At 41.6% G+C, this 16,345-nt stretch overlaps 1 protein-coding gene across 2 annotated transcripts in view; it reads right to left on the bottom strand.

Annotated features, from left to right (window-relative positions):
• Positions 1-16,345, bottom strand: part of HCRTR2 (hypocretin receptor 2) — a 65,815-nt gene that overhangs the window by 41,722 nt on the left and 7,748 nt on the right. The window contains exon 1 of one of the 2 annotated variants that reach the window (XM_030555629.1): positions 10,364-10,653. The exons of the other annotated variant lie outside the window; for it this stretch is intronic. The gene's annotated coding sequence lies outside the window, so the exon portion shown is untranslated. Of the gene's footprint in view, positions 1-10,363; positions 10,654-16,345 lie in introns of those variants that run through there. 2 annotated transcript variants of the gene reach the window in all.

The raw sequence follows: 16,345 nt of genomic DNA, 5'->3' as shown, positions 1-16,345 counted from the left end.
GCAATGGGGAAGTTACAGAGGGCAGAGTGGTATGTGCCCAGGATCCAACTCCCAAGGAAGCCAAGGGATGGTGGCTGAAGCCAAGGGATACAGCTGAAAGCAGGGAGCCCCAAGGCAAAGCCCACAGGAGCAGAGCTTAGCAGCAGCACAAACTTATTTTTAGTAGCAAAGCGCTGCGGAGTTTAAGAGAGGTTTTAAGACACAGACCAAGGTTTAGCTTGAGTCTGTGTGCTGGGGAAACAGAGCCAGCAACTAAAGTAATAAAATAAAAGTACAGAAAGTTTTACAGAGGGATTCTTACCAGTCCCCAAGGCAGCAGCAAAGGCAGAAGCAGCAACAACATCAGAAGCAGCAAGGAGGGCTCGGTACAGTCTCAATAATCAGGAGATCTCTCAGGCAGCAATTCGTTCTTCGTGGGGGGGGGTTCAAAAAACGGGGGTACGCTCAAAAATAAAACGAGAGTGGAGAAAGGACCCCCCAGAACCCCTGGCTGATCGGACCAGGCAGCAGTGCAGGAACCTTTCTGATGTTTGTTTCAAAAATGTCTGTTTTTAAAGGCAAACTCAGAAAGTTTCCCGCCAGTAATCCTGATAGGCTCCCTCTGTCACAGGGGAGGAGGCACAGGGAAAAAACTGCAGGTGAGCACAGAGACATGCCTGGGCAGAGTCCTGTGCAATAGGTGACTCAAAAGCACATGAGGCCTATGACTCATGCCCAGGATCTTAAAAACACAATAGGTCTTGCAGCTCTGGACATTGCCTGTCCTACACTGAGCCCAGGTTCAACGAGGTGATAACAGGAGTAACCCTTTGAATAGGGCAGTGGTCCCATTTAGCACGCAGCACAAGTGGCCATCCCTTTGAAAAGGGCAGTGGCTCTTGTTAAACAACTTAAGGAGCCCTCCCTTTGAGAAGGGCAGTGGCCCTGGTAAACAACTTAACTGCCAGGGAAGGGCGGCCAGAGGAGGAGAACAAAAACAAAATGGAGTATAAGGACAGCTGCAAGAAACAAAATGGAATAGGGGGATAGCTGTAACAGACAATACCCTGTATAAACTTTAAACAGAGTAAAACAGATTTATTTGGGGTTTAAATCCCATTGGGAACTGGGTGTCTGGGTGCTGGAGACAGGTAACCTGCTGAGCTGTTTTCAGTTTGGTCTGCAGCTTTGGGAGCGTGGACAGCTAGGTCTGTGTTGCAGCGGACTAGTGTGTCTGGTTCAACAAGACGGTTCTGGAAGTCCCAAGCTGGCAGGGGAAACTGGCTCAGAGGTAATTTCAGCATGTCAGGTGACAGTCCCAAGGGTCTCTGTGACCAAACTCATCACAGTGTGTTTTTATGGATTTTAAAAAAAGAAACAGACAATGAAAAGTACAAAAAAGGTCAATATCTTACAGTCTGTATATGTCTCCAAATACTGCATGTTTCACAGGCTCTCTGACTGAATTATGCAATGACACAATTTCACAACTTGTCAAAGCTGAAAAAACCAGATACTAAAAAAGCAGACCATGTTTATAAACACAACATATTAGAGTGGGGGGCAACAGTAGTAAAATAGGAGAAGAAATACATGACTAGGCAGAGGAAGTAAAGAGGGGACTGCAGGGAAGGGAAGAGGAGGATGTTGGTAGAATTGAGGTCCAGCATCTTATGAATCATTTCAAGATTTTTTTTCCAAAAAGCAAAAAAACCAAAAGCAGGGTCTGCTCTTTCTTGAGTTTGTAATGCTACTAGTACTTCATAACCCATTTCAACATCTCTCATTTTGTTGATGGTATCAGTGAACAATTTTTCTCCCTGAAATAATGGAATAAGAGAAGTTGAAAATGGGTTACAAAGTATCAGTAGCATGATAAGGTCAGTAAAGAGCATTTTTACTTTGTTTATTTCAGGAAAGCCATCAGTGATTTTGTCAACATTATTATTAATGATATAGAAAAAAGGATGGAAAGCATGTTAATTAAATTTGCAGAAGACAGTAAATTGGGAGGTTTTACAAACAGCACTGAGGACAAAAAAGAGATAACACAAAGAAACCTCTACTAAGGAGAAAAAGGATATCGGCTTCTGGGGCTGTCAATCTGTCACCCTTTATGAGTAATAAGAACTCAACTTTTTAAATAACTAAACTTATCTAAAGTAGGACTACAAAGTAAAATGAGATACAACTCAGAAAAGTAATAAAAACACAGATATGCAAAAGGAATAAGATAGTTGAAAAACAATAATGCTAAAATGCACAATAGACAGGATATGATAACCTTGTAATATGACATGCTGGCAAAAGAGGTTGATGCAGTTTGGGGCTACGTATACAAAAACATCACATCATCAACCATGGAGGTGATCAACTTTTTTTTGTGGTAAATATGGGCACATCCTGCTCTGGGGGTTTCAATGCTAGAAAAATATCAACAAATTGGAGCAAATTCATAGAAGGGTGACAAAGGAGTAAATAGCTAGCACCTTTGCACCATAGAGAACATTAAAACATTTTAATATAAGTATTCCCAAGAGTTCTCAGCCAAGTCCAGATGTGAGGGAACCACTGCCTGCGTCTGGCACTTGATAGCTACTTATAGGATTAATGGAATGGTAAGATTGAATTAAAATGAAGGAAGGAAAATTTAGGGATCTATTCTTGATAGCTAAGCTAACTGAAATTTATTAGTGTGGAATAGTCTCTAATGTGACACAGTGGAGTTCCCACTTACATTCAAAAATATAAATGAGGGAACAATCCTGCATTGGTGGTCCTGGGCAAGATCACTCCTTCAGTGTTTTTCATCAACTAATGTGTATAACTCTGTAATTTTTAAAGAAAAATCATGATCTGAGATGTTGCTAGCTGCTCCGATGTTCTCTTATCTATCTTAGGTTCTTATATAGTGCCTCAGAAGTATAGTACGTGAGAGCTTAGAGGCAAAACCAAATTCTACATGGTGGAAGTCCTCTGTTAATTAGAAATTAGAGTAATGGGAGAATGATTCTTTCAATTCTTTCTGCATAAAACTAGTTTGTTAAATTGGTCAACCAGATAATCTTTGGCCATGAGCAAGCCAGGGAGGCTGAATGTATCAGGGGATTGGCTAAGCAATATGAAGCCTGCCAAAGATTCATATGATGGTGTCATAAACAGATAGCTAAGGGTTAATGTCTCTTTCACCTATAATGGGTTAACAAACAGTGACCTGCAAACACCTGACCAGAGGACCAATCAAGAGACAAGATACTTTCAAATCTCGTGGAGGGAAGCCTTTCTTTGTGGGTTTTGGGTTTGGTTTTGTTCTCTCTGGGTCCTGGACGGGACTAGAGGTGCAACCAGGTTTCTGCCAATCTCCCTGCTACAGTCTCTTATCTATTCAGAATTGTAAGTAAGAAAAGGCGGTTATAATCTTTTAACTTGTTTTTTTTTCTATTTGCATATGTGTACTTGCTGGAAGTACCTTAAATTGTGATTCTGCTGGAGAAAGCTTCTTTCTATTGTTTATAAGTTCAAAGACCCCGTAACAGTTTACCATCTAAAGTGCAGAGATAAACCTTTTACTTTTTTTTCTTTCTTTTTTATTAAAAGTTTTGCTTGTAAGACCTGTTAATTTTTTTCTCCTACTTAAGGTTCAAGGGAATTGGTGGGGAGAAGGGAAGGATAAATTTTTTCTTTGTGTTATATTCACGCAGCTTGTATTGCCTCTGGGTGAAGGGGAAGGTAACACTCTTCTCGGTGTGGTGATTCAAAAAGTTGAATCAGGCGATCTCCTAGTGTTCCCAGGGCGGGAAGGAGCTGGGAGCAAGAAGGGAGGGGGGAGGGCATGGCTTATTTCCCTTTGTTGTGAGACTCAAGGAATCTGGGTCTTGGGGTCCCCTGGGAAGGTTTTGGGGGGACCAGAGGGTATCAGGCCCTAAAAATTCCTGATTGGTGGCAGCCTATCAGATCTAAGCTGGTAATTAAGCTTAGGGGAATTCATGCTAGTATCCATATTTTGGACGCTAAGGTCCAGAATTGGGAATTATACTACGACAGATGGTCAGGTTTGTAGGAACTGAACGTTGTCACCGTTTCACTGTTGTTCAGAGACTTCTGTGTAATGAATTGGTGCACTCAGATGATGAATTTCAGCTTTCAAACAAGCTTTCAAATATGGTAAAGGCAGTTTTAAGATAAAGAAAAGGTATGGAAAAAAATCTTATGCAACAGAGATTATGCTTGGATTTAGCAAAGGTAGGAAGGTTAATGGCAGATTAGTAATGGCATGTGGGACCTATTGTAGAATGAAAAATAAGTTAAATCTACTCAGTTCCTTTTGGCTAAGGCTATGTTTTAGTCACGGGTATTTTTAGTAAAAGTCATGGACAGGACATGGGAAGTAACCTGTCCATGACTTTTACTATATATCCCTAACTAAAACTTGGGTGGGGGGCCGCGGGTGCTCTGGGGGAGGTGGCCCGGGCCCCCAATGGTCCAGAGAGTGGGGGTAGGCTGCAGCACATTGCCTGGGATCCTCACTGGTGCTGAGAGGGGTTGGGGGGATGGGCTGCAGCACATGGCCTGGGACCCCCACTGGTGCTTGGGGGGGAGGATCGGCGGGGCTGACAGGGGCTCCCTACCCGACTGTGTGTGACGCTGCAGCTTCTAGGCAGTAGAGGGGCAAGGGGGCTCTGTGCACTGCTCCCATCACAAACACCAGCTGCACAGATTCCATTGGCTGGGAACTGCAGCCAATGGGAACTGTGGGGGTGGGAGCAGCGGGGGCAGACAGTGCATGGAACCCCCTGGCCCCTCTGCCTAGGAGCTGTAGGGCCGTGCCAGTGGGACCCAGGGAGGCCCCCACCCCGAGGTAGTGCCCCTCACCACACACCCCAATCCCCTGCCCCTAGCCCTTAGCCCTCTCCCACACACCCAAATTGCTGTTGCTGGCCCAGGGGCTGACCAGCTCTGGCAGTTCCTAAGCCAGCACCAGCTGCTGCTGAAGTCACTGAAGTCACAATGTCACGGAATCTGTGACTTCCGTGACAGACTCACAGTCTTATGGCCAGAAGATAAACAAAAAGAGGAAAACAGAGATAAAGATGAAACAGTAAAGAAAAAAAAAATCAGCCAGAAAGGATAAAAAGAGCATATACCAACAGACAGATATTGGAAGCAGAAATGGCAACTATGATCAGGAGATGTAAATTCTCTATCAAACCACTAAATGACTTGCTGGAGATTTTAGCTGCAACCGGGAAAGTCCAATAAAGATAAACAAGGGAAAACCCTTAACTTTGCAGAGCAAAAGATGGACAGAACATTTGCATGGTATCCTTAACTGACCCCCCTTCAGGAATAATATTTCACTTTGAAAAGGGAGAGAAGATGAAAGTGGATGAATTGAAAGTAACCACTGTAAGATTAAAGAACAATATATCACCAGGTGAAGATCAAATCACAGCAGAGCTGCTTAATGTAAGTGGAGAGGTGAACATCAAAATCCTGCTATGCCACTTCCGTTTGGAATGGGAGAAGGAACACATCCCAGAAGAATGAAGAGAGGGATTATAATCAGACTCCTCAAAGGAAGAGATGAGAGTGATTGTAACAAGTGGCAGGGGATTTTGCTGCTTTCAATTCCAGAGAAAGCTTTCTGGGTAATCACCCTACATAGAATTACAGTGATCATAGATAACAGACAGAACAACCAGTTGTTTTTTTGCCCAAATCGATCTTGTGCAAACCAGAACTTCACCTGTGCAATATTGTAAAGCAAAGTAACATACGGTAACTGTCCGTAGTCCTGAATTTTGTGAATTTCCAAAAGGGGTTTGATAATGCAGATAGAGAATCACTGTGGCAGTTAAGACAAGTCTGTGGAGTCCCCAGTAAAATCATTCAAATTATTTAAAAAATCCTATCAGACCACTCAGTGTACAGTTCAGATAAACTAGGAGCTAGTTGACTGGCTTAACATTTACACTTGTGTCAGGGAAGCTAGTATCTTGTCCCCATCTTGTTTGGCATTGACTTTGTTATGTGACAGACCATAAGTATGGCAACAGGTATTGAACAGATAGATGTTGAGCTTGGAGACTGATTTGCAGACAGACAATATCTGTTTTATAAATAAATCAGTTGAAGACAGGCAGAAAGACAGATGGTTTTACAAATTCTGACAAGCAAACTGGTCTTATCAATAAATCAAACCTGGAAGTTATACAAGTTAGTTTACCTGTCACTGATTGTATCTACTTGGAAGTTTAAAGCTTTGAAAACAACGATTAATTTTACTTATCTTAGGTCTGTCAATCATGATACTGATGATTGTGTTTGATATAAAGTCCAGAATAGGAAAAGTAAATGCTGTATTTAAAAAACTCAATACCTTATGGATATTCAACATGATTAGCAAAAACACCAAACTTAAGATCTTTGGAAGCAATGTCCTAAGCATCTTCCTATACAGAGTAGAGTCCTGGGAATATAGTAAGTCTATGATATGCAAACTGAATAGCCTTCAATGCAGGTGTCTGCCTAGAATAATGAAAGTAAAATGGACTGATAAAATAAGTAATTAAGAAGTCATAGAATAGGCACAACTACCTACAACAGTACAAGAAGTATGGGAAAAGAGATGGACATATCTGGGACATCTTTTAAGAATACTCAGTAATACGCTACCTAAACAAGCATTTGTTTGGTGATTCCAGGGATGGAATCAGTGAGGCTGACCTAGAGGCATAGCATAATAAAGTAGCATTATTTCATATCAATATAAAAGACCAGAAAAAACAAGCTCAAGATAGGGATGATCAGTACCATTTGACCTCTGTGCCTGAGGCCTTGGGAAGCATGATGATGGACAACTCAGTTGTTTAGTTTTACACCTCCATGTCACACATACAAAAATAATTACAACCAGTACTAACTGACACAGTTATTGGCCATCTCTGTAGAGCTGACAAGTACAGAGTGGACATAGATTTCATAATTACATTTAATGTATTTATTTAGATTTAAATAACAATAAAACGATGCCAGTGCAAGAGCCCAAGGTACCCTGAAGCACATTTGATGTTAGACCTGTAGGGATCATTAAAAATAACATCACAGTACGCATCAAAAAATGTAACAAACGCATTCAAGCCCTACATGCTTAAAACACTGTGTGAGGTTTTATCTGAACAACTCATAATAAAGTCAAGAAAAATTCTGGGGTTAAAATGCTGTGCACCTTTGAAACTGTATCCTTCAAAATATGTCTATGTAGAGGCATAGGAGGTGCATAATGGGGTAATACTCAAATGTGTATTTAAGTGTAGCCAGATGGACCATACAAATGAAGGTACACTTCTCCACACAAGCTGAGTGCTACTGCAGATATAGCCATATACAAAGCTTCGCATATAGCATTTCAAGCTATGAATCACAAACCACATCACTGTTCATCATCATGACGACTCCTCTGACAATGAAGATTAAACAAGCCAAAAAACATGCTCCCAGAATTAGGTTGAAAACCCTGACAGTGCCCCTCCTTGGGAAGCATCACCCAGAAGGCTATTCCAGATCTGAGGAACATAGAAAATGAAGAGGTGTAAATGAGTAGATTACTACTACCTGACAAAAGTCTTGTTTCACTTGATTTCAAAAAGTTGTATAGGCAGTAAGAACTGTACAAGGATCTAGAACCAAGGTATATTTTGAAAAACTGAGGAGTCTGGATAGAGAGGGGCATTTCTGTTCAGTTCCTGTTGGACAGGGATCCACACCACAAAGCCACCAGCATATAATTGTTTTAGCAATCTCAGGAGAGAGGCCCAATGACTGAACAGGCATGGAGAATTAGCTACCTTGTTACCGGCAGAAATGGTTCCTCCAGAACAAGGTACGAGGTGCAGGTACATCATAAAGCTGCTATAAGGGAGCTTACACTGCCCCTGTCAATGCTATATCTGTTCAAGGGGTAAATGGAGGATTTGGTCATTAGAATGGTCACTCCAACACTTTTCTCAAGTACTAAATTAACTCAGAAAGGACAAGTTCTGTTCACATAACCCTCCCTAAATTTCAGAAGTGTAACTAAGCTTTTGGGGGTCTAATTAAATGTGAGCAGCAAAAAACAATCAAGCTGAAAGTTTGCTATTTGCCTTCTGGGTAACCTATCAAGCAGATGAAGCTAAGGACACATGCAGTGCATTTTCCCCTATCACAGTAAGATCCTTTTTGAAGTTCTATTACAGCCGAACACCAAACACCTCTGTTGTACAGGAACTGCTGCATAGGTAGCCAGCAAGTAAGTGCTCATTATTAGTCAGTAAGAAATACTGCATCTTCAGCAGTGTTATGGGGAGGAGAAAGAGGGACTGTCAGAGAAGTCTCACATTGCTAAACATTGTTAACATATATGTAACCCAAACTATGAGAAGAGTCAAAATGTAATTGTAGCCCACAGACTTGTAACCTTTAGGGATATGATCTTTTCCACCTGTTCAGGATTCGTTTTCTTCTTTTGACACTGACCATATTTCCATCAGAACTAATGACTTTCAGAATGACATTAGAGGATGACTAGCCAAATGGTTTACCATCCTACTCCTATAAAACAGAATCCTGTTATGATATAGTCATTTTCTTTTGTATGACGTGTTCACCGCAGTAGTTGAAAGCATGCTTGTCTCTTCTGACATTTCACTTTCAGTTTAATAACACCAGCAACCACTGTCAAAGTTACAAAATTCACTTACTTGTTTGGGGAGACAGATGGACAGATACCGTCTTCAAATGGTGTTATTTACAAATGTGGGAAGTGACATGTTCTTGATTTATAGAGATTTTCATAAATTGACTTTTTTGTGATATGATCTCACTCCAAATACCCAATAAAAAGGCAGGACTGTACATTAATTAACCTTCTGGATCACTGCTTAAAGTAGCGTCCCAGAAAAAATACAACTATAGGCAGTGTCTAATCGCTGAAGTGGAAGAACTGGTTTTCCATACACAAATATTTTATTTTCCAGGTATGCCAGCAGGCAGATTATACCTCACCTATTATTATGCCTTCTGCAGCACTGAAAGATATGCTGAAATCCACATACGTTTGAACAGGTTTCAGGTGTAAACATGAAAATACAGTAGGTTTGTTTATAATTTTATTTTCTTGGACCCTGCTTTCAAACAGGACATATCTGTTGCAGAAGTAATGGTCCAAAAAATTAACTAATGTACAGCCTGTGACACTGGCAAACCAGCTAACTTGTGTATGACCCATGACAACAAGAGACATTACAATTGTATCGGGACAATTCACTTGTATGTGAATATCAAAGAGATGTACTAGACCAGCAATCACTAACCCATTCATTTTAGTAATAGAAATCAAGGGTAGATGCTAAATGTGTTTGTCAGTGTATCTGTATCCTGTTAGAAATTTACCAATGTAACCAAATTGGCTTTTAGATGCTAAATCCTTTTCAGGTCTTAATTGCCTTATATTATGTATGCAACTGTGTTCAGTTAACCTTAAGGTCAAAGATGTGAGACACTGCAGGAAACTAATAATATTATCTATGTCTTCAGTTTATCCATCCCTGTTATCATGAATGACTGGCTGTTGCCTTCTGAGTATAACTAGGTTACCTGTGTATGCATAAAAACAATGAGGAGTCTGGTGGCACCTTAAAGACTAACAGATTTATTTGGGCATAAGCTTTTGTGGGTAAAAAAACACAAACCCATTTCTTCAGATTAATGGAGTGAAAATTACAGATACAGGCATAAATATACTGGCAATGCCCCTCTTCCATGTACACCTCTGCAATGCATGTACAATGTACAATGCATGTACTCTGCAATGCTCCTCTGCCATGTACATTGGCCAAACTGGACAGTCTCTATGTAAAAGAATAAATGGACACAAATCAGACATCAGGAAAGGTAACATAGAATATCCAGTAGGAAAACACTTCAATCTTCCTCGACATTCAATAACAGATTTAAAAGTAGCCATCCTTCAACAAAAAAAAAACTTCAAAAACAGACTTCAAAGAGAAAGTGGAGAGCTACACTTCGTTTGCAAACTTAACACCATTAATTTGGGCTTGAATAGGGACAGGGATTTTTACCTTTTTGCCAATTTTACCTCTCTTGGTATTGACACCTCCTCATCAATTATTGGGAGTGGATCACACCCACCCTGACTGAATTGGCCCTGTCAACACTGGTTCTCCACTTGTAAGGTAACTCCCTTCTCTTCATGTGTCAGTATATTTATGCCTGCATCTGTAATTTTCACCCCATGCATCTGAAGAAGTGGGGTTTTTACCCATGAAAGCTTATGCCCAAATAAATCTGTTAGTCTTTAAGACATATAACAGGTTGGACTCACCGCCACAGAGCCTCCTGCTGGTTTTTCCAAGAATTAGCTCTGTCCAGCACTGGAGCGCCCTTTTGCAGGTGGTGTTTCACCCATTGTTTGCTCTGCTGTTTCCCCTGTCTGTGGGAGCCTGCATTGCTCCCGGACCATGGTGTCTTCTTCAGGGCATGACCCCCTGGCTGTGCCCACTTCTGTTATCTCCCACCCTTCCGGGGGAGCCAGCTGTCCTTCACCCGGCTTCTTGCGGCCCTTGCTCAGGGCAAGCTGCAGTCCTTTGGCTCAAGCCTGCACTCAGGTGGAGATGCAAATAGTCAATCAGGCTAGCCTCTTGTTCAGAGTGGAGCAGTAAACAAAGTCTCTCAGCTCCACCTATACACCAGTGGGGCTGCCAATAGTTAACAAGCACAAGCTCTGGCTCAGAGCTGGGCGGGAAACAAAGTTATTCAGATCCAACCTGCACTCAATTGGGGCTTCTCACAATTAATGAGCCTAAGCTCTGGTTCCTAGCTGGGTGGGAACTAAGCCGCAACACGCTGACTCACCCTCTGCCAACGTTGCAGGCAAACAGGGGTCTACTACCCCGGGCCACTTCCACACTCCCTCTTCATGGGTACCTGCTGGTCCAGGGAGGCAAGATGCTCTGTGGGGACTTTAGTTGCTAGCAGAAGCTCTGCTGGGGGTTGGGTCCAAGCCAGCCATCCGTCTCCTTAGGAGTCGGGTCGTCCAGGGGTCTGGGTGGCCTGGGCCAGTCTTCTGCCTCCGCCGAGGTCAGGTCAGTCCAGGGTTCAGGCAGTTCAGACAAGTTGTCTGCACTCTGTGTGCCCGCTACCATCTCCCAGCGCAAGAGTTCAGGGGAAGCATCCATCCCCTCCGGTGGCTGGGGCCCCAATGAGCTTCTGGGTCCCGCCTTTATACTTCTGACAACTTCTGCTAAAGTATCCCCAAGTATTGTCAATATTTAATACCTTGACCCGATTTTGTTCTCCACCACTGTAAGATGCTACAATTATTATAAAGTGCCCTGAATCTTCTCCTCTACTGGAAATCTTATCTGACAATACTAACCCTGTATGGCTTTGTGTCCCTTTGTAGTGCCCATACCACATATTAAGTGTTTTTGAGTCTGCTCCTTTGCTTTGCTTCTTTAGCTCAAATACTAGAAGATCATGTTTTAAATGGAGGCCCAAGGTTCATTCTTCTTCAGATAACCACCTAACTCACCATACTGAATCATCATAGAAATAAGCCTACATTCTCTATAACAATGCAGAATAGTCATTTGATAGGGTAGAATGCCCTACTGGCTCTGCTATGCTTTCATTGGCAACTTATAGAATTCAGGGGTTCTAACTGATTGTATCAAAATTGTTCTCTTGCCTCTAAAGGACAGCAGGTGATAAACAGTAACTGTGAAAATAAGAAAATAAGAAGTTAACACACAACATGTTAAATGATCTCATTGTGATCAAAGCTTCACATACTAGGAATTCTGTGCTTTGATAGATTCAATCATTTAAATTTCATAAACAGATTTGCATTCCAACACAACGACTTGATGGCAATTTCGAGTGATTTAGTATTTTCAGTATTGTGGAATGTCTTTATCATCCCTCCTTATTAGAATTAGTGATGGATGACAATGCAGACTATGTCTTGTTCTGATGTTAAAGTTGGGGAGTCCAAGAACTGTGGCACAGGTCAGCAAGGAACCCAGTAGAAGTCAATCACAGTTCAAGTCTCTGACTTTACACTTGATTGGTAATGAACCATGAGGATTATTCAATCCAGTCTAGTGCTAATCTCTGAGGGATACATTGTGCCTTCTACTTGTACAAGTGTTGCTGAGGTAGATACAATGAACCTCTTTGCACTCTTGAGAAAGACATCACTTTAATCCCTGTACTCCAGGGATAGCAGGGAGAGCTCTCTCATGGTACTCTAGGGGATACATGCAACCCTGAATGGGTGGAGGGAGGTGGGACCAAAGCGTTGACCTTCCTGCTCCACACTAGCCCAGCAACAACAGCTAGGCACGGGGATGGGGCACACTACAACATCCTAATTGATGGTTCCTTTAAGATGGCACCCTAAAGCACTGCAGGATTTTGGAGCTCCCCTAGAGCTGAGTGTTTCTGCCCACCTTGAGGTTTCAGCAAAATCAATTTAAAAACCATGCAAGTCTGTAATCTGTACAGAGGCATCTTGTATATGGATGTGTCATATAAAGCTGAGACAATTATTATTTAATTACTGTTAAAACATCTGCACCTGGAGATCCAGCCAACAGTTTATTGCCTGTAAACAGCAATCAATTCTGGTGTGTGAGGTTCCTGTTATGCTAAACACAGAGGAAGCATAGATTCATAGACTCATAGACTCTAGGACTGGAAGGGACCTCAAGAGGTCATCGAGTCCAGTCCCCTGCCCTCATGGCACGACCAAATACTGTCTAGTCCATCTCTGATAGACATTTATCTAACCTACTCTTAAATATCTCCAGAGATGGAGATTCCACAACCTCCCGAGGCAATTTATTCCAGTGTTTAACCACCCTGACAGTTAGGAACATAAGCAGCAAATCACATCAGCAGGAGTAGACACTCATGGTTCAAGGGTAGAAGATGGCTGGATAGTGGGAATCCCATCATGCATCCCTTGCATGCCCTGTAAAATAACAAGGAGCAACACTGGCACCAACATAAGCTGCATTCTTAATGCAGAAAGGGGAAACACTATTTTTGACACAGCTTTCAGAGAAAAACATCCTGCAATACAATATGTAGGATTCCACAATGATCAGCTCTCTCTTTAAGAAGGCTATGGACAGCTTTTCTACAGAGCATGTAAAAGTGAATACGAACCACATATCACACACAACACTACTAGTCCCTTATTGCTCAGGATCAGAGTAAATGATACTTTTCTTTTTGGTTTAATTTACTTAATCTTCTTTGAGAAGATTATATATAATTTTTGCTCCATATGCCAATTTAACAATGAGCAACAGATGAGATAACCGGACTCAGATAAGTAATTTTAATGCAAACTTTTTGGCTAAAGAATGATTGCTCATTGTTTGCATCAACATGACTGTTGAATCTTCATCAATAATTAGCACATGATAAACATATGGTATTAGAAACCAATTAAAAGCCATACCAGTCAATTAAAAAATTCAGAGCCAAATTCTGCCTTTTGATTTATCCATGTAGCCCAGGCTAGATAAATCTACATAGGATGGTATATCACAATGACAACAAACAATAGTGACACACAAATCCCTGCAAAGACAGACCTGAAAAAAGAAGCCACATGCAAAATGTGAGAAGAGTCAAAAAGATAATCTACTGCTCCACTGTTCCGATACTGCTGCTGTTGAGTAAATGAAAATCCAGATAGACATGCCTCAAAGTGAATTGATCCTCAGAGCCTAATTGGGTCTCTGGCATTCATGTTGCATCTGGTGCTCATATATAAATATATAATTTATTAAGACTAATTTATTATCAGTTGATCTAACTGTAAAGTAAAATGGAGAAGGAGTCTAAACTACTGAAGAACAATTAATCAAGACACAGATGCCCTAGAGAGTGTGTATAAATTATTACAATCCCTGAGAAATAATCAAATTGGTAGTGATGGTGAAACATGTATTTAATTGTGTCTCTGATCTGAATTACAGTAGCAGAAGATAGAAAGTAATTATCGTAGTATTGGTCCATGAAGGCCTTACTCCTTGGAAGAAAATTACAGGAAACAGTTATTAAATTATTTGAAACACAAACTTGTTAGCCTTCAAATGTAACCCCACATGGAGTTTGCCAGCTTCTAGAATTCTGGATTGAGCCTCTAGGGGGTCCTACCCTATGAATTATGATAATAATGGCTACCAGAGTCCTCCAACATCATTTCCCAGCACACTTGGTATAACAGATGGCAACAGAATGGACTAGAAATTACAGCTGAGGCCAAAAGGGAGGCTTCTTCATGGGTTGATATGGACAAGCAGTATGCTGGCCCAGTGATGAGCCAGGGCTTTTCGGGCTTTCAGGGTATGTTTACAGTGCATCTGAGAATAAGCCTCCCAGCCCAGGTCCATGAATTTATATTAGCAGGGCTCATGCTAGCGCACTAAAAATCGCAGTGTGAATGTTGCTTTGTTGTTGCAGCTCCAGAAAGCTTGAGAGCCTGAGTTCCAGCTAAAGCCCCCGTGTCTACACAGCTATTTTCAGCGCACTAGCATGAGTCCTGTGAGCACAAGTCTGTCTACCCAGGCTGGGAGGCTCACTCCCAGATACAGTGCAGACATACCCCCATGGGGTGGGGGCCAGCCTGGCTCAGAGACAGAGGCTCATTTTCATTTCAGTTTTGAATTTGAGAGCTGAGAGAGAAGCAGAACATCTCAGAGAGCCTCTGATTAACCCCCTTTCCCACAAAGAGAGTCTTTGAACTGCTGTGGGATCTGGGGCATCAGATAGTTCCAGCCCTGTGGAGACCAGGTAGTGGTAGTTCAGAGAGGTAGTGAACTGATGAGGCAAGGACTACCAAGAGCCAGCTAAGACCTACACAGGACTCCAGACCAGGGAGCCAGAAGAGGACACTGCCCCACCCAGGGGCAAACCCACATAAGAGGTTTTGTTTAAGCCAGCCAGAGTTCACAGTGCTGCAGCACTCATCTTCCGACATCCCCAGTGTCCTCCTTGCCTGGCAAGGGGGCCGGGAGGGAGCTGGGAAAGAGCTGTGATTGAAGGGAGGTGGGAAATTTGTTGATGTTTTAGTACTCAGTTAACCATAACCCTTTCCTTCCTCGGATCCTATTTTCCTGCCCCCAATAAAATCTCCCTTTGTTGTACTGTCGGTTTTCAGTGTGTCATTTCTTCGATGGGATTTGTGTTAATGTACTTTATTGTTTCATGTGTACTGGTTTTATACTCCTTGCCAGCAGTGATAGCATTATGCATTTCCCCAAAGGGTAGCACTCCTTGTGTCTCGGGCACAGTGAAGAGTCACCTTGCATGGAGCCACCAAGTGTCACAAAAAAAGAGCTTTTTTAGTGGATACCACATGTGGGGGATGTGACTATAGGGAAATGCACAGGATTTATAAAAGGATTTATTTTATAAAGTGGACTACAGAATGAAAAGGTCAATTATCCACGATGGAATTTCCCATACTTGGAATGGAAGTTACTTAAAATTTACCACGTTACCTGAATTACCAGTGAGAAAATACATGAAAGGGACCTAGAAAAATTGAAACCATGAAGAGAAAATAAAATAAGATTCAGTATGGAATTTTTCTCCCCATTACATTACCTCTAATATATTAGTAACAATACAAAAACCTTTCAGATTCTTAACTCCTATGTCTCTCACCATTTTTTCTGTCCATATTTTTTTCCTACAACTCTTAATTATGCAGTCTTGTTTGGGTGATTTCCTCTCCTTTCCATTCTCGTTACAATAGCTACTTCTTGTTTCTTGCAGTCCTCCTTTCTTCTCTTCCCCCACTCTCCACTTGAGAAGTTGTGCCTTTATTGCCATATGTTCAGATTGTTCTGCCTTCTTCCACAGTCATGATTTGAATAATTCCTTCCATTTCACTCTGTTCAATAGATATTTTAACTGCTTTTTTTTGAAATCTAATCCCTTTGTAGTGCTAGCTTTTATTAACCCCTTTGTTACTCTGTTAAATTTAAGTAGCTTGTGTACACTCCTTATCATTCCTCTATTTGCCTCACATTTTCAATCAGTTCCTCCTGATCATTAGCAAGTCAGTCCAAGATGATTTTTTTTGCAGCTGCATTTTTTAGCTCATGGATTATAATCCTTTCCTGTGTGTAACTCAGGATACTTGCTGATGGTGTACATTTGGTTGTAACTAACACCCAACAGACATCTGGGTATTTTAATTCTCCCCAGGAATCCAGTATCCTATGGTTTCAAGTACTTAGAGCACCGGTCCCTGAATGCATCCTTAATTCTCCTCCAATCG

Source organism: Gopherus evgoodei, chromosome 3 (genome assembly GCF_007399415.2).
Source record: "Gopherus evgoodei ecotype Sinaloan lineage chromosome 3, rGopEvg1_v1.p, whole genome shotgun sequence".
Lineage (NCBI taxonomy): Eukaryota > Metazoa > Chordata > Testudines > Testudinidae > Gopherus > Gopherus evgoodei.
The sequence above is the reverse complement of the archived record's forward strand: the minus strand, read 5'-3'. Positions and strand labels throughout refer to the sequence as shown.